This window comes from Ictalurus punctatus, unplaced genomic scaffold (genome assembly GCF_001660625.3).
Source record: "Ictalurus punctatus breed USDA103 unplaced genomic scaffold, Coco_2.0 Super-Scaffold_100056, whole genome shotgun sequence".
Lineage (NCBI taxonomy): Eukaryota > Metazoa > Chordata > Actinopteri > Siluriformes > Ictaluridae > Ictalurus > Ictalurus punctatus.
In genome coordinates, this window is record NW_026521088.1 from 2535946 (window position 1) to 2559793 (window position 23848).

Below are 23848 nucleotides of genomic sequence, written 5' to 3' on the forward strand. Positions count from 1 at the left end.
AAAAACCAGGGTTCTCTTTTACCTAGGTTTTCAAAAACCAAGCTTCCCATTTCCCTAGGTAAAAAAAATGACGTAAGCAAGACGACTAAACAACCGGGAGGGACCTTGGTCTTATCGTTATCTCGAGGGGGGGGGGGCAGCCACCCTTATAACTGGCTTTCTTCATGGTTCTCTAAAAATTAAGGCTTTCCTTGCGAGACGAGAATCCTCACCATCTGAATCACGAGTAAGTTATATTTTCCTGTTTTTTTCCTGTATTTCTCGTTTATAATTTATTTTCATATTTGCACTATATTTCTTATTTTATATATATTTATACTACTTGAAAAGCGGTTTACTGTACTTCCAACTTCTTAATATCATTACAGTTCTACTGTCCTGCATATGCTACTATTCTGTTTTTTATAGAGTTTCTCTATCACTATAAGATATTATTAAAGTTATTCATGTGTGTTTATGTATGTTGTGTCTACTTGCCCGCCCTTGACTGCACGAGTGTGTGTGTGTGTGTGTGTGTGTGTGTTTTAGCACTCCTCAGCTCGTACACTTCTTTTTGACTTTTTTTTTTTTTACTATTACTGCTCTTAAATTGCTCGTAATTCCAATCTGTCAATGTCCGCCTAATCCCGCTTCTACGTGTCAAGGTGCCCGTTTTTCCTTCTTCTCCCTTATGTTTATTTTATGACCTTTTTTATCCACAACATTTCCCCCTCTGAGGCTGTGAAGCCTCATACACTACCTTAATTAAGCGGGTATCTGTGGAGGAACTGGTTCTGCCGCACCCCATGGCCGTCCCCCGCTAGCTGTCGGAGGATTACTCTAACAAGGCCATAATCCCTGCGCCCGTCGTCCCCGTAATCCAATGGGTCCCTTACATTAACCACTTCTACGCAACACTGATCCGAACAGGAGCTGAGGAGGTTTTGTAGACCTGGTGGGAGACGTGCTAGTGTTGTGCGCCCTGGGGTCTCATAGTAGATTGGCAGCTGGAGTATGGGCCTTAGGACCCCCCTACATCCACTTTGCGCCGGACATGTGTAGATGTACCTAGCCATAACTCTTAACCCTTAACTTACTTCTCCTTTTAACTATGTATATATATATCTCATTTCGAATTTAACTACCTTGATTATACGTTTGTTTGCCTACATCGATTATAAGATTAACTGAGTTCCCCTAATCATTTATTACTACTACTACTGCCATACGTATGAGTACACTACAGTAACTAACTACTTGATCTACACGTCCCTATCTTTCTCAACTAGGCCTGTCAGCCCACAGTTTTGTATTTGTCGGGACCTGCAGATTCTTGCTTCCCCTCAAAAACCAACCCCAGTCTTTCGCAGTCAGGGGTGGGCGAAAAAACCTCTTACGAGGAAAAATTCCCACCCTGCCAGCACCATGTGCTCAGCAGCACCATTATACTTTTCTGTGCCTGATTGCGTCACACTTTTTTGCCCATCACATTACATGTCATACATACATACACATTTTATAACACTCGGCATAACAGTCTCTATCGGCAGTATCCCTCTGTATTCCAGTTGTCTTCGGCTCAAGCACTTTACGTACTGTAGAGAATCACCCTTTGGGGAGAGGTTACTCTCCCCCAAAGGTTATACCCTGGGTGTAAAATAGCACTTACACCCAGGGTATGGATCATCACATCTTCTTCTCACCCCTCAGGGTTCAGTAGATCTGCAACACAAATGAACATATAGAAAACACCAATAGGTCCCGTTTGTCTCGGATAGGCCCATTACCTTGCCACTACCTTGTACAAACGGGTCCTTGCGCCCCCTTTCCCATCAGTCCTGGCTCATGTCCCGTCTCATGTTCTCGTAGACGCTGGTGTTGCTGCTGTCACTGCTCATTGACCCCTGTCTGTTGCTGCTGTCGCTACTCATTGACCCCCGTCGCATGGTCTCAATCACCACCCCCCGTTGAGGCGGTAACGCCTCACCCTTAACAACATACTGGCCAGAAAAGGAGGCTGGGGACATCACCATCCGCCGTGCGCAGGGGATCACACAGCAGGCCACCAGAGCCATAAGGAGAAGGAGGACGAACAGGGACGCTCCCAAGCGGGTCAGGGTAGCAGTCCAATCTCCAGAAAGAAACCAGGAGAGCCACGGCGGGAGGCGGAGACTAGACCCAAAGCCGGAGTTAGCCGCTTGCTCCGTCTGGAGGGCTTGTAGTTGGCCCAGGACCTTGGAGAGGGCTCCCTCAGAACCAGTGTGCAAAGGGATTGCAGCACAGCACTCGGGACCAATCATTGTACAGACACCTTCCTCCGGGGCCCGCATCTGGTCCAGGACAAAACGGTTCTGAGCAGCCATGAGGGAAGTGGCATGGAGCTGATCACGGACCAGTCCGAGAGCACTCAGCGAGTAGTTAATGAAGCGTTGCTCGTTGTACCACATGTAATTAATCCATGCCACGTTGCGGTTGATCTGCACGGCCGGGAGTAAAATAGACGCTACACCACTGCCAACGGCCTCCATGGCTCTGTAGCGAGCAGGAACGCCAACGGGGGTACCCCCAAAGTCAAGATGGACGGTCTCATCAGCAGCCCAGTCAGAATAGTTCGCTGCATCAGCGTCACGGACATACTGAGTCCATTGGGCCACGTCACGGCGTGAACGGGACCGGCCGGATGACGGTCGGTCAGCCACCAACAAAACACGGGTCTTACCATCCAACCTAACCGGGGCGCAGCATCCCTGCCACTCCGCAGGCAAGGTCTGGCGTACACGTTGGCCCCCGCAAAACCAGAACACATCCGCAAGGGGAACAGTACCACCACTAAGATCAGGTAGGGGAATTACCACGTTGGGGGTGCATGGGGGTGAATCACAAACAGAGGGGGTTTCAATTTGCAAATCATTAGTGAACAGGGAGACATTACATCGGGCAGACATATTTCCTACAGGATATACGCCAACAGAGGAGCAGAGGCAGATGGGAAAGAACGAGGGCAGAGATGGTTGGACGCGGACAAAAGTCGACACTTGAGTGGTTACAGGGTGAAACAGGCATGAGGAGCTTGCATTGTGCATCCACGATGGGCCAAAATCAGCCGAAAGGGCCCCAAGGAGGCACACAGTAGGACACAAAAAATCAACAGAATAGGGGTTGGTGAGACATTCTTTGAGGTTCCCCATAGGCAGCATAAAATGGGGGGTGAGGCTACGATCATGACATACGAGACACGAGCGATCCGTCACAGATCGAGCAGTGTGGACCATCCATGCCATGTACATGTTACTCTGCTCCTCCGTGAGCGAAGTGTTAGCGGTAGAGATTGAATAATATTGTAATTTCATTAATTTATGTGCGAGCGGAGTTGACATCGGGGCAATGAGGAGGGGGTGGAGAGCCCGGGATGCGAAGGGTGACCCTGTACTATCATGGTAAGAACATGCCGTAGCCGAGCAAAGGAATGGTAGCCACAGGGGGCCAATCGTGGGCAGCTCGAAGGAGCACCTACTCGTCCGTGCCCTACCAGTAATTCTAAGATGTCCTACGCGAATCTCCACAGACCGAGCTGGGGAGAAAGTGAGTGAGGCCAAATAGGGACTTCTCCCAATCAGGGACTCTTCATGGGCGAGTCTAAGGAGATCTAACGCGCACATTGAGCTACGGGAACCTATAGTGGAGCCAGGGGCCGTCCAGGATCGAACACGCCTAATACGAGGATAGAGGGCTGTGCGGGAAATAGCAGTCGCTAGTGGGAGTAATGTATGATAGGAATCCAGGGCATTTCTTTTAAACATTGGGTCGTAGAAAAGGAAAAAGAGTACTATTAGCCCTGCTGTAAAAATCAGTTTACCCACATACGTGCTACTATTCTGTGGAGCTTGTTCCACCGGTCCCCTCCGGAACCGGGGGTAGGGGAGTGCGCAAGGATTCATGCGGAGACTGACGTTCAGGAGTAAGCTCGGGTAAGTTCAACTGTGCTGCTAGAGACTGTAGCGTATCTGAGTTGATTAGGCTCAGAGGCAAAGCGGTGTCGTCAAGGTCCTGACAGAGAGTGGCGTATGTAGACAGAAAATCCTCCGTTGCTGGGGTTACAACTTCCTGTGGGCAGATAACTACACCCGTCACTTCTATTTGGGGCGTGAGAACGGTGAGGCTACTGGCATCAGACTGAGACAGTCTATCGAGTTTTTCCACAGCTCGCCGCTTGTTCTGGGCTCGAGTGCCGTAGGCAGGGCTCAGGGATGCACCCGAATCACTGTCACTATCAGTGAACACCACTGCCCCAGTGGGCTTCCTTGTACTGTCTAGTCTTGAGGTCGATGGTTGTTCGTCGGTAGTGTCTTGCAGTAGCGGTCCCTTACCTGGTTCGGCGCTGCTGCAGTGGTTCAAGTGATACCAGTAATTCCTCCCCTCTACTTTCACAGCCGTGGGGGTTGCAGCGACCACGGTGAATGGTCCGTCCCGACGTCCCGCAAGGGGGCTCTTTCTCTTGAAAACACGAATGTATACCTGGTCCCCCGGTGCCACTAGGCGCACGTCCTCCCGTACCTCGCTCTCTCCATGGACTGCCTCACGAACCTGTGAATACAAATGTCTATAGATTTTGGTGAGGGTTCGCACATAATCCTGCATTTCGTCCTCCAATTGTGCCAAAGACGGCCCTGTGTATGGACCTCGGGTGAATGCCATAGGCATTGGGCGCCCAGTAAGCATTTCATGAGGAGTCAAGTGCGTCATACGATTGGTCTGAGAACGCATCTTCATCAAGGCCAGTGGTAAGGCCTGTACCCAGTTCAGGCGAGAGCTCTCGCATATTTTTGCCAGTTTATTAACTAGGGTACCATTCACTCGTTCTACCATGCCCTGGGATTGAGGATGATACACACATCCTAGCTTATGATCTATCCCCAAGGCAGATGCCACATTGTCAATGACGTTATTCACAAAGTGGGTACCGTTGTCCGAACTCAGAAAATCTGGAATACCGAACCGGGGAATGACTTCGCGACATAAAAATTTAGCCGCGGTCCTTGCATCTTCCTTGGAAGTTGCAGTTGCTTCCACCCACCTGCTGAAGCGGTCTACTACTACTAGAATGTAGCGCTTCCCTTCTTTCCGGTTGTCTGCTCCCATGTCTACATAATCCATCATTATATGCCGGAATGGCCCTGTCGGCGGGGGAATATGTCCTAAAGGAGCAGTGAAGTTCTTTCGCACATTGTTCTTGATACACACTTCACATCTATTCAAAGCATAGTCCACCATACTGGCCAGAAATGGGGACCACCATTCCTGACGGATTTTTCGGATAGTTTCGGTTCTATGGGCATGATCCAAGCCATGGGCTTCTTTGATCAAGAGCGGGAGGTAACTGGCTGGGGCTATACACAATCCTTCTATGCTGCGCCACAATCCAGTACCCGCCTCTTTTCTCGCCCCCCGTTTTATCCACGCCGATACTTCAGCCACACCTGCGGTGTTCTGCAGCTCCACCAAGTGGGCCACATTGTCTACCTGCGGATGCCGCATCGGACTTTCCCCAGGCTGAGTTAGGGCCATCATCTGCCCCGGCCCTACGGCAGCTTTCTTAGCTGCCTCATCCGCCAGTGAGTTTCCTTTAGTGATAAAGGAGTCATCGGTCCTATGTGCCCTGCATTTCACTACAGCTAATTTTGCGGGCAATGTCATAGCATATAGTAAATCTGAAATCGCCTCCCCGTGGGTCACGGCGGTCCCATCTGCCCGCTGGAATCCCCTTTGAGCCCAGATTGGTCCAAACACATGGCAGACTCCATGAGCATAGGCTGAGTCCGTATATATATTGCAACTCTCTTTACGGCCCAAATTACATGCAGCTGTCAACGCCCGTAGTTCAGCTAGCTGGGCCGAGCAGGGTTGGGGGAGCGGAACACTCATCACTACCTCAAACGTCGCCGGGTTTCGTCGTGCTTCTACTACTGCCAACCCAGCCTTATTGCCCGTATTAGTACGATAACAGGAACCGTCCACAAAATACGTATGCTTAGCATTATCAATAGGGCAGTTCTCCAAATCTGAACGCGCTTTCAGAAATATCTCTGATACTGCTACGCACTCATGGGGTACACCATCTATCGGGGTTACCAGTTTATCGGCCGGATTCACCGTGGTGCACCGTTCTATGGTGAGCTCCGGGGCTGACAGAATGGAGTCATATCCTGTTCGACGGGAGTTCGTTATCACAAAGGTCTGACTCGTTAGGAGCGCATGCAGTGCATGGGTCGTATATAATGTAACTGGGTGCCCCATGGTGATTGAGGACGCTTTCTGATATGCAAATGCGGCCGCTGCCAAAGACCGATAACAGGGGGGCATCCCTTTTTCCACGTTATCAAGAGCCGTGCTGTAATAGGAGATGGCCTGTTTTCCCATCCCTTGTTGCTGCTGAGTTAGGACGGCCGATGCGTACCCCTTTCTTTCGGATACATAGAGGTGAAAAGGTTTGCTATAATCTGGGTTAGCCAATGCAGGAGCGGTCATTAAGGCCATTTTAATATCTGCGAGTGCAGCTAGAGCTTCAGGAGTCCAGACGAGGGGGGCATTTGGCTGTGATTGGTCTGCTGCCTTAATCATATCCCGTAATGGTTGGACCCTTAGCGCGAACTCACATATCCATGGACGACTGAACCCCGCCATTCCTAGAAATGCCAACATCTGTCGCACGGTGGTTGGCTGTGGGGCCTTGCGTATGGCCTCTACATGCTTTGGTGCTATAGTACGGCTTTCTCCCTCTAACACACGACCTAGGTATTCCACCTTTTGTCTACAAAATTGCAACTTTTCTTTACTTACTTTGTGGCCATTTTCGGCCAACATTCTTAGAACCTTTAGAGAGTCGTGCTGGCATTGCTCTTTAGACGCACTACAAATCAAAAGGTCGTCGACATATTGCAAGATGGTGCTACGGCACTCCAGGGCTGAGAGGTCTTGAGCCAGTACCTGATTAAATATGGATGGGCTTTCACAGTATCCCTGCGGAAGTCTAGTGTATGTGTACTGCTGCCCTTCGTATGTGAAAGCAAACAAATGCTGTGAGTCTGGGTGCAGTGGCATGCTAAAAAATGCTGAGCATAAATCTATGACAGTATACCAATTGGTCCCTTCTGGAATGTTCGACAATAGGGTGTGTGGGTCTGGCACTACTGGTGTTTCCGGTATCACAATTTGGTTAATAGCACGCAAATCATGTACTAGCCTCCACTTCTCTGAGTCAGGTTTTCTAACTGGAAAAATGGGGGTATTGCACTGACTTCGCGTGGAGATTAGAACTCCGGCCTCTACCAATCCGTGTATTGTGGGCCGTATGCCTTCTCTAGCTTGCACTGACAACGGATACTGTTTCTGGTAGGGCAACCTTGCATTCTCTTTTACCTTAATCTGAGCTAGGTCGGCGGATTTAACCAACCCTACGTCGGTCGGATGTTTTGTCCATAGCTCTTCTGGAATAGTTTTCAGTATTTCCTCATTGTCCTGATCTTTTGCTGCCTTAACTGCCATTTGTAAACCACTCCGGTCCGTGTTCGTGCATATGCAGACACTAGTGGCCACGGCGGTATCAACTGCTGTTACTGAGATTCGCACAAACTTTCCATCAGGCGACTTGTGCAAGGATGGATTGGTAGTTGGCTTCCACTCTTGTACTTCTTTTGCCTGCCCTATCATTGGCTCTACCTCTTCCCGTTCCAGGCCTTTGGTGACCATGAGTGTGACATGGGGCGCTGTCCCTTCCAGCTGATACCAGTTAGCGATTCTATCTGGGAGCTTTATAATAGCCGCCACTCCCTGTGGGCCGCTTATTATTTCCATGGTTTTAATGTCCATTACTTGTCCCTGTTCCATGTCCTCCCAAAGCTGAGCATATTCCTGGTCTCGTCCACCGTCATCATTTTTAATAGTGCAATATAAAGGGGCCTCCACTTCGGTGCAATCGGGCCGCATGTACTGTAACCATGGTTTCCATTCTGCGTATCTGTGCCAGAGTTCCGAGTTAGCTGGATCGGACATCTCTAGCCAGTATACCATCCTCACATTACGGGCGGTGCTAGGTGGCTCGTGCAACAGTAAGAATTGTGTGGATATTGATTTGGGGAACGTCACCCAAATCCCAGTCGCTTCGCACTGTATCTGAGCTCCCAACTTACACAGGGCATCACGTTCCAGTAAGTTAACAGGCGCTCCTGGCGAATATAACAGTGGTGCTTGTATTGTCACACCATCCAGAGATAGTTCTTGAGGCTCGGTGAATCGTAAGGTCTGTATTTTTCCTGAGAAGCCCATAGTTTGAATAGCCTTACAGGTGAGGGGGAGCTGTGAACCTTCTTTCCCTATACTTGAATATGTAGCTCCAGTGTCGATCATAAAAGGTGCTTGCAAGGTGTTTCCGATCGTCACTGTAACAGTTGGCTCTTGTTCTGGATGCAGTGTGGTGACGGACTGCATGAGCTCCCCCCCGGGCTTCTCTCGGCCTCCTCAACTCTGGCTGGGTCCCGGCTCCCCATAGGGGCCATACATGGGGCCACCTTGGGGTACTGGGGGTAGCGGTTGGCACCGTGGTGGCATTCCATAGCTCTCCGGTGCTCTCGGTCCAAGCACCTGACCTCTTCTTTCAGCCCTATCCACGCGGTCTCCCCAAGTTGGTCGTGGGACATGTGGACAATTTCTCCTGAAGTGGCTAGGATCACCGCATCCCCAACACCCTTCAGTTGCCATATTTGGCCTGGGCAAAACTCGACCCCGTCCGTATCCTCGTCCCCTCCCCCAGGCAGGTGGCATTCCCGGGTGCATGGGGGCCCTCATATGATATATGTAATCCATCTGGTCGGGGTGCAGCATAGTAGTTATGTGTGGGACTTGCTGTTGTGGGTGGGTTTGGTATCCCTTGGCCAACAGCATAGGGTCAGCCTGTGCTGGGGCTGACGCTTGTGTATGGGGCACCATCACTGCCGCTTGTTTAATGTGCTCCCTCCTCCGTTCCTTCTCTTCCTGTTTAGTCCTGGTCAGTTCGCCGAGCTGTGCTTTATAGAGTTGGCTCATTAGGGTTTCAGTGGCATCTTTAGCTTCTTTTTTCAGCTTCCTGTGTTGCTCCACGTGATGGGTCACATGTGCCAGAAATGAAGCCCATTCCATTGCGTTGAGCCCCACCACTTCCTCTAACTTCTTCTGTACCTCCCCAGGGAGAGCCTTCTTCAATAGCAGTTTGAACAGTCCCACACTTGCCACTGAATCGTCCCATTTGGCACCCGTTTCATCCCTCCATTTATCTTGAAACTTTTGTATGAAGGTTATCACGTTTTCTTCGTCTTTCAGTTTTATATTTTCAAGCTTCCCAGGGTCCATCTTAGCCGGATACATACTCCTCACAGCATCCCATATTTCTTGCCGGTATAGGCCAAACGGGATGGCATCAGCCTTGGGGTCGTCTATCAAATCCCTGTGTTCTGCCCCATCGAAAATTTCTTCAGCCCGTCCCTTGCCCACTGTTTGGCAGAGAATGGCTTTGATATCGCCTATCGCCAGGTGCTGTCCTGATGTTTTTTCCTCAAACTGTGTAATCCATTTCTGCCCCCCTTCACACATGTTGGGTAATCGTTGGATCAGGCCCGTTAGGTCCATGAAACTCCAGGGTGCATAATGTAGGGCTTTTCCTTTAACCATGAGGGGCATCTGAGTAAGGCTGGGCTCCGACTGGGAGCGGGCATGCGCCAAGCACGCTGTGACACCAGGTTCGAATCTCACTGGGGGCCTCAGGCTTTCCCTGTTCCGTAGTGTTCTAGCTCCTCTAAGCTTCAAATCGTCCAAGTCCTCCTCCTCATTGACGTCTTGTTCAACTTTTCCTTCGTTGTCTGTTTCAGTCCCCTCGCTCTCAGTCCCCACTTGGTCGTCCAGTTCCATGTCTGAACTTACTTGCTTCTTCTTCTGCTGGTGATATATTAGGACTTTTGAGGCCTTACTCAGGCTTTTCACATGTTTTCCTGCTGACTGGTTCAGTGCTCTTCCCGACCTTTGTGATTTTGACTCTCCCAAACGCGGCTTGTGCGCATACTTATTTTTCACAGCAGTCGCCATTTGGAACGCTTGACCTGCGAGATTTTTCAATTCATCCATTTTACCCACGCCGTATGATATCCCGTCCTCTAGCCGTCGAATCCTGCCCTCCAATTCCTTATCCTCCTCGACAGCATATGGGGAGAGCACCACATCCCCCTCTATACGGACCATCCGCCCCACATTGTCTCTCGGCTCACTTTTTCCTCCTCCTTTGGTATGTGGAGCCCCTCGTGCTCCGTTTCCACCCTCGTGCCCTCTCTCGCTCCGACAACTTTCTTGATTGCCCCTGGTCCCATGCCCCTCCTGCTCCTGTATTTCCTCCAGTTCCTTGTCTTTGTGCTTGTGCACCATCGGCCGTGACCCTGGCCTCGGGGTGCTAGTGCTGGGGGGAATCTCCCTGTGCTCCGGCCACCCCGGAGTGCGGGTCCAGTTTTTCATATACTCCTGTAGTTCCCTGTCCCTCTCCTTGTTGCCTACCTGTGGGAGGTCCAGCCGTGGGCTTTCGTTCTCGACCGGGGTTCTATCCTCGTATCCGGCAGCTCCTTCCATTTTGATACGTTCTTCATCCTCCCGCATGCGATGCCTCATTCTTTGGTATCCGGTGAATGTTCCCTTTATGTCCACCTCAGTTTCCTTCCATTCATCTTCTCTGTCTTCCAGGTCTTGCATCATGTAGAGCCCGGCGGGTGGGGCACTTCCGACAGGTCTCACTGGAGGGCGGTACTGAGGATTATATGAGGGCGGGGCCTCGGCCAATTCCTCCTGAATGGCTTCTTTTATCTTTTTTCCTAGGCTTGCTTCCCTTTCTTCTTTCTTCCGTATCACCGCCTCTTTTCGTTCTCTCTGCCGCCTATCCTTCTCCTTCTTTTCTTTCCCTGCCTCCACAAACCAGTCCACTATCTTCTCTGTCTTCACACATTTCTCCCTCACTCTCAAGCCTTTTTTCTGTTCATTCCATACAGCTAATCTCTCTTTCATTATCTGGCATAGCTGTTCATCAAAAGTACCTTCCTCGGGCCATTTCCACTCACCACTAGTCTTCTCACTCCATTTTTTACAATAATGTCTAATGTCCTTCTCATCTGTACAGTGTTTGCTTATCACCCTCTCTATTGGGCTCATCTTTTTCTTACATTCAGCCATAACGCTGGTCGTGTCTCACACCTCTCAGCTCTTAAAGTCGGCCGCACACACCCCCTAAATCCACTAAGTTATGCCTCACAGCCAAATGTTTTCCTCCTACCTTGTCCGTTGTTCCCGCCTGCGTAGCCTATCTCGTACCGATTTATGCCCGCTTTTCCCTTCCGTCGGTACTTGGCCCAGCCAGCCTCCCTAGGGACTCACATACACTCAAAGTACATACACTCAATTTACTTATGATGATTAATTAATTAAGTTAAATGATTCAATTACTCTTATAAGTTTTAAGTTTAACTTTAGGTAATTCACACAGCCTCACACAACAGACAATTCTTACATGTTTACAATATTCTTAGACATAATATTTACCTATTCAACATTACCCAATTTTGGGTAATTAAACAAAAATTAAATTGTATTATTATTTGTCATTTAACTGAACAACACCTTCATAATTTATGGAATATAAATGAAAAGGTCCCAATGGACTGACTCCCTGATTTCTCAACAATTTTGTTATATATTACTGGTCTGGAAGTTCTTATTCACCCAATGGGCAGTCTGACAGATGCCTAAAATATTAAAAAACAAACAAAAAAAAAAATTTTTTTTTTTTGTTTGTTTGTTTACAATTCTTGCATGCTCCTCCAGTTTTTAAAACAGCAGTTATTGATACCAATAAAGTTATAATACACAGTCACACTCGACTCACAGAAAGTCCATATCAGATTCAAAACATTAAAACAAATTTAAAAACAAAAATCTCACACTGTTCTATATTAGTCAGCTCAATCTGAAGTGCGCGCACACACACATTTTTCTTCTTTTCCTTTTTTCCTTTCCACACAGAAGACAGGCCTGCTTGTGCAGATAAGAACAGATAGGAACACACACATACACCCCTTTCTATCAACAACGTCGGCACACTCATATACACATTGTGTCACACACTCTCTTACACATATTTAGTTATTACATACACACCATTGTGGTCTCAGAATATAAAACGCCTTCACACCAGCTCGCATGTATGAAGCTTACAGTCACATAAATTAAATACAACTTTTTCAAAAAAAAAAATAATAATTATTATTATTATTCTCCCTTTTTTTTCCCCCTTTTTTCTTTTTCCCTAAATCTTATCAAGCGTCAAATGTATGGAGCTCTCTTGTTCAGAGCACTAATAAATACTTTTTCCCTGTCTCCAAAACTTACACGCTCTCACACCACACTCATATTATACATATTATAAGCACATATATTTTAAGCACACACATTTGTTAGTACATATTCCATTCATACACCGGGCATGCTGTATTGCACGACCCGGACCTGGGCCCAGGATTTATTCCCCTCTCTATCCAGCCCTGGAATCTAATCTATCTATCTTTTATCTAATCCTTTTCCAGCGGTATTAGGGGTCCCCACCAATGCAGCCACCACTAGACTGCTAGTCAAGTCTAGTAGCCGGTATCTGGGGTCTGAGGCCTCATTTTCCACCTGCTTTCTATCCCCGCCCTGGAGTATTTCTCTATTTCTCTACTCTTTTTTCTACCTTTTTTCCCTTCCTCCAGCGGTATTGCAGGACTTTCACTCACACAACACATATACCATTTCTTTATTACAATTATAAAAAGTACATTCTACAATCTACACTTCTCTCTTACCTCTTCTCACTCACTCCAGGTTCTTTTGGAGACCCACTTAGTCTTCTTCCCACCCCGGGGCTTCTCAATCGTAACAACAGACCACTAAAACAGAGCTTTGAAATAACAGGCGTCTGCAATGCCTTTTCCTATACGGCCTGTCTGTTGCTTAGAGAGCGAAGTCCCACGGGAGAGATTCCAGACATATAGATCTTAGCCCAGTCCCATCTGGGGTGCCAAATGTTGGCTCGAATTTAGCCTATTACCCAAAAACATTTAAAATTCAACTTAGAAGCCAATACTCACATCTACCTCTGAGACCAGTTGGAGATAGAAAAAATACACCAGCCGTGAGTGAGAAGAAGCAAGGGTCCAGCTTTATTGTTCCATTCCACCACACGAGATCCACACCGATGAGAATTCTCAGAAGTGATCCCCCATACCCTGAGCTTAAGCTCCAGTATTTATACTGTATTTACACACTAGATAACCCATAGGTTTCCAGAAAAGGCCTATTTCACTTACCCATAGAATTGAAACCAGGGGTTTTACTTTACACATAAAATCAGAACCCAGGCATTTCCAACAACCCAGGAAACAAAAACCCAGTGTTTCTATTTACCTAGGTTTTCAAAAACCAGGGTTCTCTTTTACCTAGGTTTTCAAAAACCAAGATTCCCATTTCCCTAGGTAAAAAAAATGACGTAAGCAAGACGACTAAACAACCGGGAGGGACCTTGGTCTTATCGTTATCTCGAGGGGGGTGGCAGCCACCCTTATAACTGGCTTTCTTCATGGTTCTCTAAAAATTAAGGCTTTCCTTGCGAGACGAGAATCTTCACCATCTGAATCATGAGTAAGTTATATTTTCCTGTTTTTTTCCTGTATTTCTCGTTTATAATTTATTTTCATATTTGCACTATATTTCTTAGTTTATATATATTTATACTACTTGAAAAGCGGTTTACTGTACTTCCAACTTCTTAATATCATTTCAGTTCTACTGTCCTGCATATGCTACTATTCTGTTTTTTATAGAGTTTCTCTATCACTATAAGATATTATTAAAGTTATTCATGTGTGTTTATGTATGTTGTGTCTACTTGCCCGCCCTTGACTGCACGAGTGTGTGTGTGTGTGTGTTTTAGCACTCCTCAGCTCGTACACTTCTTTTTGACTTTTTTTTTTTGACTATTACTGCTCTTAAATTGCTCGTAATTCCAATCTGTCAATGTCCGCCTAATCCCGCTTCTACGTGTCAAGGTGCCCATTTTTCCTTCTTCTCCCTTATGTTTATTTTATGACATTTTTTATCCACAACAGTTCCACCAGAGCTTCAACAGCCCTGGATCTTCTCCTTTAAAGCTTGGAGAAGGGCACGTTTTTCGGACTCTTCTTTTCCAGGGCTTCCTGCGCTGACTTCATAAGATCCTGTGTCTGCAACATGTTCATGTTCCAAGTAGCCTGGAGACGCAGAGGAGAAATCTCAGATTTCTACCAGTCTACTTTGTGTTTGCGGCCATACTGTGTGTGCATGGGTCTACCTTGAGGCTAAAAATGCTATTCATGTCTTAAGCAGGTTCTTACCATGTAGTCTAGGCTCTCAGTCACACTGTGGTCTCAGGAGTAGAGGAGGTTGATTTTGGTTCCCTGGACAGCGACGGGACTCCGGCCTGCAATCTCACCTGCTATTTCCAGAGCTCCAGCAATCAGTGACTATCAGGGAACACACGACTGCAGAGATGAAGAACAGAACACACACTTGCCTTCATTTATACTAAATAATAAAGCTACATGAAAAAAATACACGGTACAACCCAAAGTCACATTCTTCTGTTATCATTCCATATCTTCCATGTGTCAGTCCAGAATTTCACCATTTTGTGATCACAGAAATTAACGCAAAATCAAGAAACTCCACAATATTCAGAGGAGCTTCCACTTTTTCAAAGTTACTGCAGATTTGGGCCAAAACGTGTCATGACACATCATCACCACAACAGGCCTTCAGCACAGGTTACTCTACTTCCTGAATAAGTGCGGACCTGGATACAAGTTACGTTCACATTCATGGGACAATTCACAGTTCCAGTGTAACTGAACTCGGACCACCTTCTACAGGTAGTCTCGGGTTCGGTACCGCAGTGCACTTCCCGGTCCACATTACGACGGTCACATTACCAACTTTTCATGCAAACTGCTCTGTTTTGGACTAAACTTCCAGGGTGAAAGCCCACTAGAACAGCTACACTGCAGAATTTTTCTGTCTAAAAATGAACAAATTTCAGGTTTTGGAGTTCTTCTTTGATAAATGACAAGATGGTAATATCATAAAATAGTCCACTTTGTATTAAAACCAGACATCTGATGCTCACTGTGGTTTATTTAATCTTTAACAAACTGCAAATGTAAATAATTGTTCAGAGTGTACCCCCTTGTGGTCAATTCTTTCATAGGGGCTTGTACGAGTCAGAACAATCAGCCCATTCTTATCTTCTCATCACTTACTATCTCTACACATGATCATATGGACAAAAATAACTTGTTTACAGATCTTGGTGTAAACATGTAAGCAAGCAATGTATGGCAAGTTAATGTTCCTCATACCTTCACCTGAAACCAGGCCTCCTGTGTGCACAGACGAATATCACAGGCTGTGATTAGATCCACTCCTGCGAAAGAAGAAATCAGATCCACAAAAAAACTGTTAGTAATTCAGTCTCCTGCAGCTAAAAGCCCCAGTAAAAGATAACTCTCTGATGGATAAAGCTTTGCAGGAAAAGTGACAGCAAACAATATGGATGGAACTTTCCAGAGTTGTGGTGAGTGTATGAGATGATGGTACTTAACACTCCCAACAGACCTACTTCCACACAAACGCCATGCACTTCCACCACCACGGGCTTTGGGCACTGCAGACACATCAAACACAAAGTTCAGTTTATATACCACAATGTATTACTCTAATAGGTTATTGATTGTACAAATACTACATGCATGTAGAACCCCTACATGCTTTGTGTTTAATTTATGTAAGGAATAAACATGCGGTTATAGGAAAACAGTCAACGATCCAATGAAGTGGAGTGACCGTTACCACCCTAAGGTAGAACTGCACATTCTGAAGTGTTTTATTCCCCTTATACCACAGCAAGTTGTCAACAAGTGCATTTCTTTATTAATTAAAGAAGATCATGTCATACACATTAATCTATTTTAAAGGCTGACCGACAGTGGATCTTACAGATGCTGATAACCAAGTCGGGTAGCACCTACTAATAACCGATTACTACTGAATGAAAATATAACACTCAGTGGAAAAGTTAAATTCACTTTATTACAAAAATAAACAGTACTGACCGTACCATGAAAATGTACTGCACTTTTTCTAATGAAATAAACATATATACACTAATTTTATCTGTTTATATATATATATATATATATATATATATATATATATATATATATATATATATATATATATATATATAACACACACACACTATGCATAAATATTAAAGTAAATAAAAAGATGTACAGTATTTCACAAAAAAGTGAGAACTCCCCTCACATTTTTGTAAATATTTGATTATATCTTTTCATGTGACAACACTGAAGAAATGACACTTTGCTACAATGTAAAGTAGTGAGTGTACAGCTTGTGTAACAGTGTAAATTTGCTGTCCCCTCAAAATAACTCAACACACAGCCATTAATGTCTAAACCGCTGGCAACAAAAGTGAATACACCCCTAAGTGAAAATGTACAAATCGGGTCCAATTAGCCATTTTCCCTCCCCGGTGTCATGTGACTTGTTAGTGTTACAAGGTCTCAGGTGTGAATGGGGAGCAGGTGTGTTAAATTTGGTGTCATCGCTCTCACACTCATACTGGTCACTGGAAGTTCGACATGACACCTCAAGGCAAAGAACTCTCTGAAGATCTGAAAAAAGAATTGTTGCTCTACATAAAGATGGCCTAGGCTATAAGAAGATTGCCAAGAACCTGACACTGAGCTGCAGCACGGTGCCCAAGACCATACAGCGGTTTAACAGGACAGGTTCCACTTAGAACAGGCCTTGCCATGGTCGACCAAAGAAGAAGTTGAGTGCACGTGCTCAGCGTCATATCCAGAGGTTGTCTTTGCCAAATAGTGCTGCCAGCATTGCTGCAGAGGTTGAAGGGGTGGGGGGTCAGCCTGGGGTTTGGACACTGCAGACACAAACACAAAATCAAGTTTATATACGACAATGTATTACTCTAATAGGTTATTGATTGTGCAAATACTATATGCATGTAGAACCCCTACATGCTTTGCGTTTAATATGTATTATGTAAGGAATAAACATGCGGTTAAACGAGCTTCATTTTGGTAAAATGTTAATATTATGATGTGTTTGACCTTATATACAGCCACAATACCAACTGTAACAGTGCTGACAGGCTTTTATATCCTGAAAAGTAACAGTGTGTCATGAGGTTTCCACTTGAGAGTGACATGTACAGTGTCCTCCACTAATATTGGCACCCTTGGTAAATATGAGCAAAGAAGAAAACCTTTTGTTCAAAAAAAATTCACAAAAATACTCTGCTCTCATGGATAAACAATTGCAAACACCACAAGTTTATAAAAAAAAATTGTTAAATGGGTGTACAACAATTATTGGCACCCCTATGAATCCATGAGAAATGTATTTGAAGTATATTCCTCTTGATATTTTACTTTTTTGTACACTTGGGAAACTAGGAACAGGACATTGTTCAACTATGACTTCCTGTTTCACAGGGATAAGTAACGCATAAGCCAAATTCTCTTACTCATTCAGAACAATAAGTGAGGCCAAGATATATTCAGTGGTACTTGAAGATTATTTATATATATATATATATATATATATATATATATATATATATATATATATATATATATATATATATATATATATATATATGAATAAAGATGACCCAAAACATCAGATTTTTACACAAGTCCTAAAAGTAGACCAAGAGATCCCAGTTAAACAAACTTGACAAAATGATAATATTTGGTCACAGACAGATTGTGCACAAATGGAGGAAATTCAAGACCATCATTACCCTTCCCAGAAGATATCAACCAACAAAGATCACTCCAAGAGCAAGACAAGTAGTAGTCTGTAAGGTCATAAAGGAGCCAGGGTAACATCTATGCAACTAAAGGCCTCTCTCTCACTGTAGTGAAGGTAAGGGTTCTGTTTAGTTTGACTTACCTAGGGCTGCTCCTATCACACAAACCATTGAAGTGAATAGCATGGAGGTAGTATTTGAAGTTAATGCAGGCTGTGGAGTGATCATCAGTAAAGATCAACATTCAAACATCAAAGATTCAACATTCAAAGATGTGTGTGTGTGGGGGGGGGCTACGGAAATCATTTGTTGCCTCAGCTGGTAAATACAGTAGCAAATGTACCAGGTCATAAATTGGCTAACGTATTGGAGAGACAACCCGAGGTGTTCAAAGAAGAGTTGGGTCCACTGCTGGAGAGAGAACTCCAGAGGCTGGTGGAAGACAGGATCATTGAACCAATGCAGTTTGCAGAGTGGGCAGCTCCCATTGTTCCAGTCAGAAAACTGATGGTTCTACCCCAATTTGTAGGGATTATAAATTCACAGTAAATCCAGCTCTAGTGTGGAGCAGTATCCAATTCCCAAGGTAGAAGATTTATTTGCTCATTCGGCAGGAGGAAAAATTCTCCAAACTGGACATGACCCATGCGCATCAGAAGATAATGCTGCACAAAAATTCCAATAAGTATGTTACAATCAACATGCACAAGGGATTATGTACTTACAACAGGCCACCATTTGGAGTTGCTTCAAATCCAGCGATCTTCCAGTGCACAATAGAAGGGATTCTGCAAGACATCACACGCGTCACAGTTTATCTGGATGACATTTTAGTCTCAGGGGCTAATGAACATCTGCAGATCTTGGATGTGGTACTAAGTAGGATAGAAAAGAGTGGACTGAGACAAAGAAGGAGCAAGTGCGAGTTCATGGGAGAAGTAGAGGTATTTTTAGGTCACAAAATTAATGCCATAGGATTACAGTCGAAAGACAGGTCCTATATTATGCTTGAGACAGCTGGCATTGTAGCCGTGAAATCAGCTAACATTATGCTCCATGTAATGTTTACGATATCCAGTTATTTGTTAAACGCTAACGCATTGTAATGTTATAAACTACCTCCTAATGGACCACCATGCATCTCCATTCAGCCCGTGTCCTGTCAGCTAAATGTAGCCTCATGTCACTAATAATTATTCACCTGTTCATGCTTTTAATAAATCTTTTTATCCTGACACCATATCAGTGAATTTAAACTGCTTGCATTCAGAGTATAAGGGGTGTGTGTGCGTTCAGGAGTGCACCTTAGCACTTATTAGTCATGGACAGACAGTGTTTGAACTAAAATATCCCTCTCTCTCTCTCTCTCTCTCTCTCTCTCTGCCAGTATCAGCCAGAGGAGGATGCCCTCCAGGAGTTTTTAATTTTATAGTTTTTTTTTTAATTCTCTGGGTTTTTAAAAAAATAATAAAAACCACACCATGGTACTGAGCATGTGTACTTTTGGTGGTATCGGTACCAACGACTAGATTTTTGGTATCGTGACATCCCTAACATGTAAGGAAATAGGATGAACTCTGCATACAGGGAAGATTTGTTTTATGGGGGACTCGCGTAGTGATTCCACATCCGCGGCGTGCGGCTCTTCTAAGATATCTACACGAAACCCATCCGGGAATTACCAGGATGAAAGGCCTGGTGCGTAGCTATATGTGGTTGTCACACTTGGATGCAGAGGTGGAAGCATTGGTCAAATCGTGTGCAGTCTGTCAGGAAACAGATAGTTGTTAGTTGTGTCTTGGGGTCAGAAAGTCTCCAAAACTACAATCTGAAGTCACCGACATCACCACAAGCTGTTGGAAGGGTTTCAAGAAAAAAGCCTCTACTCTCATCCAAAAACACACTCAGGTGTCTTCAGTTTGCCAGACACTACTGGAACTTCAAATGGGATCGGGTTCTATGGTCAGATGAAACCAAAATAGAGCTTTTTGGTAATAAACACAGAGGTGGTTTTGAAGCACACAGAGAGGTAGCCATATGGAAAAGTACCTCATGCCCACGGTTAAATATGGAGGTGGATCTTTAATGTTTTGGGAATGTTTTTCTGCCAGAGGACCTGGACATTTCGTTAGGATTCATGGCATCATGGACTCTACCAAATATCAACAGATATTAAATAAAAACCTGACTGCCTCTGACAGAAAGATTAAAATGGGCCGTGGTTGGATCTTCCAGCAGGACAGTGATCCAAAACATACATCAAAATCAACACAAAATCGGTTTACTGACCAAAAAATCATCGTCATTTAACACTAATGAGCAGTATTAAAAATATTAACATGGATATCTGAGTCTGATAATAAAATTAACTTCTACTTACAGTCAAATTTTGTAGTGTTTAGGACATTTAACACCCTTCCGTCCAAAAGAAACCAAAAGGGGGTACAAACTTTTACACTCCATAGTATTTGGTTGAAATTGCGCTTATAGAACAACTGAACAGCAACGTTTCCATACAGGATTTAGTGAAGTGTTTAACAATAGCAACGTGACTTGAAATGGATGTTGTTTCATTAGCGTGGCCTGTGCCCAAATCCTGCACGACTGCGTATCTAGGTACACTACACACGGTCTGAACGAATGGAGTCTCTACCGCACCTAGTGCACTAGAGATAGAGGTTCCATACAAGGTGATTTGGGACGGAGCCAGTGCACAGAAACCGTTTCCCTGCGAGAGGCGCAGGTGGAGCTGGAGCTGTGTGACTGATTTGTGCACCTGTGACTACAGAACTACAAGTCTCCACACAGAGAGCTGTTCAAGAGAAAAACACTCCTAAAGAACAAATCACTGCGCCAGCGAGACATCAACCCTTTAACTAGACGTTCATCCCAATTCCACACAAACACCTCGGAACTACTTAGGGCTGAGAGACAGTTCAAAAAGCACTGAAAATAAAGTGTTAGTAACGAGGACACGTTGCTGGTCACGCGCGGTGTAGACGCGCTGATACAGAGTGTAGCGCGAGTAAGATCTGTAATGTCTAATTCAAACATTATGATCAAAAGTAAAATCATGTCTAAAGACACCGAGATACAGAAACCACAAGGTGCAGTGAAAGTGAGTTTTTATTATTCATTTAGGACTGGACTTTAATTCTGTGCTTTTTGTGCATCCATGAAAAATAATGCTATCTATCTAAAACTATTTATAAATGTTTATGTATATTTATCTTATTTAGTTAGTTTACATTTATATTATATAAGTACTTATGCATTAATTTTTTATGGATGCACAAAAAGCACAGAATTAAACTCCAGTCCTAAATGAATAATAAAAACTCACTTTCACTGCACCTTGTGGTTTCTGTATCTCGGTGTCTTTAGACATTATTTTACTTTTGATTTAAATTAATTATATATATATATATATATATATATATATATATATATATATATATATATATATATATATAATATATATATTATATATATATATATATAATATATATGATATATATATATATATATAATATATATATTATATATATATAATATATATATAATATATATATTATATATATATATATAATATATATATAATATATATATTATATATAATATATATATATATTATTTATATATATATATATATTATATATATAATATATATATATATATATATATATATATATATATATATATATATATATATATATATTATATATAATATATATATATATATATTATTTATATATATATATATATTATATATATATATATATATATATATAAAAGTGTGTGTGTGTGTGTATTGGGTTCTTTTCTGTTTTGGACAAACATCTGTGTAAAGTTTTAGTCTGAATTTGTATTTGTAACACTCAGTTTGTGGATTTTATTTTAAATAAACAAAAAAAGGCACTGAAAGTTTGCCCCGCTCCCATCAGATCAATCGAAAAAATAATAGACCAATTAATCGATTGTGAAAATAATCGTTAGTTGCAGCTCTAATAATAAGCTGCATCATGAAATAGATTTTTTAACAAAAGAAATCTTGATTATTTTCAAAAATGAAGTTGTGTTTGAGAAGAAGAATGGAGTGTAATATAGTGTGAATCATAACAATTCTATTTCATTTCTATTTGTTTACAGAAAGACTTCAGCAATAAAAGCAGCATTTTGCTGTAGTTGTTAAGGGGCCGTTTACACCACAACGTTTTCAAATAAAAACCGAAAACTTTTGATGCGGTTTGGCTGTTCGTTTCCATGACGACGGCGTTTCGGGGTCTGAAAACTTTGGAAAACGGGTTTCAAAGGGCAAGTTTTTGAAAACGATGCCGTTATCATCTCCGGTAAATCATGTAAATTATTATCCAGAAAAACCACAGCTCCTCCGTTTACTTGTATTTGTTTACAGCGCGGTCTTTCCCTCATCAATATGGCGGAGATGTTGACGTGAATGCTTATGTGCGCATGCGCGTAGTATTTCTTTACAAAGTCACCTCGCCAGCTACACACACACATTTTGTCCTTTTTGTGTTTATTTCTTGAGAAATAGAAGAGAGAAGATCGATTTTGCAGTGAATGTCCAATATAAACCCAACTTCACCTCAGTTGAGCAGTTTATACATTAAAAACATTACAGAAATTTAAAGTTATTTTAGCTGCTAAATGACAGCCACTTTTACACTCACTGTTGTTTATTTTAGTTGCTATAAGCAGGGTGCAAACAATGGATTTTAGGATAAAGTAAGGTTATACTTAAATAGTGCCGCTAAAAGAGAATAACAAATCTCTCCTCATGAGTTAAATAGTGCACTACATAGGGTGTAGACTGTCATTATTTCATCCCTAATGTAGTGCACTTAAACCGGAAATGACATCAATTTGGGATTCGGCCACACAGCTTCCGTTTAACTTAACTCGGGTTTAAAAACAGAACGGAGTTTTAATTCCTCAAACACAGACAAAATAACCAGCTTTTACTTTTAAACTGGATCAAATCTAACTGTAAAACTGTCAGAAATAATTTAATCTGGAGATGATTAGTTCGGTGTAATAACTCAACTGCTCAGGAGATACCCGCTGCAGCTTTTTCTTCTTCTGTGATTTCTACTGGTCGGAGACGCAGCTGTTAGGCGCGTTACCGCCACCGCGTGGACTGGAGGATATAGTTCCAGGTTGGAGGAAGTCTATCCTTAACAAACTTACACCAATAATTTCCACTCATGGTTTTATTAGATCCTATTTATTATTCCAGTGGAGTGTATGACTTCTTCATGAATGCCAGCAGTGAGTCGTTCACTGTCTCTTACCCAGATATACTGAGTGAAATACTGACTCACCACAACCTCCATCTCTAAATGTTTAACAGCACCAAAGCTTTCAATTCTGGTGACTTTGGGAGTATTTATTTATTTATATGATCATATAATGAAACAAACATTAACATAAGCATGTGCTGCACAACATTTCATTAGTTTAATTTTACATTTAAATTTACTGTAAAGCGCTTTGCTAAATTTTGCTACGTAAACTTTTTTAGGTATTAAAACTGGTTACTGTTTGATTGATGACAAGCTCCATATTTTTATACCTTGGAGCTCCGTGTTACCATGGTAATTTATAAACAATTACTAACAACATTAACTTCATCAATGCAAGTTTACATTTTATTTGATACTTGGCCATTGTTACGTCCTCAGTTGTATTTCTGTTTGTACTATGTTCCATTCGTGTGTCTATGTCGGGGGAGGGTTGGGTGTCTTGTCTCCTCCTCTTTTAAGCCCAGTCCACTGCAATGCGTCATGTTCCTGCTTGCCATTGGACGATCACATCTCGTACACGCCTGCTCCCGCCTCGTGCTTTGGGATAAGTTGGCTGTAC

At 43.5% G+C, this 23848-nt stretch overlaps 1 protein-coding gene and 1 long non-coding RNA gene across 4 annotated transcripts in view; both read right to left on the bottom strand.

Moving 5' to 3' along the window:
• The window catches only part of LOC108261599 (NACHT, LRR and PYD domains-containing protein 3), a 619868-nt gene that overhangs the window by 588563 nt on the left and 7457 nt on the right, over positions 1–23848 (bottom strand). The window lies entirely within an intron of this gene.
• LOC128630425 (uncharacterized) lies at positions 14024–15685 on the bottom strand. Of its 3 annotated transcripts, none has more exons than XR_008394728.1 (3): positions 15465–15685; positions 14445–14573; positions 14024–14321 (listed from the first exon to the last, which is right to left on the bottom strand). It is a non-coding gene; the product is annotated as an uncharacterized LOC128630425 (long non-coding RNA). The 3 variants fall into 3 exon arrangements; XR_008394727.1 differs by having other exon boundaries at positions 14445–14591; positions 15465–15672; XR_008394726.1 differs by lacking the exon at positions 15465–15685 and having other exon boundaries at positions 14445–15456.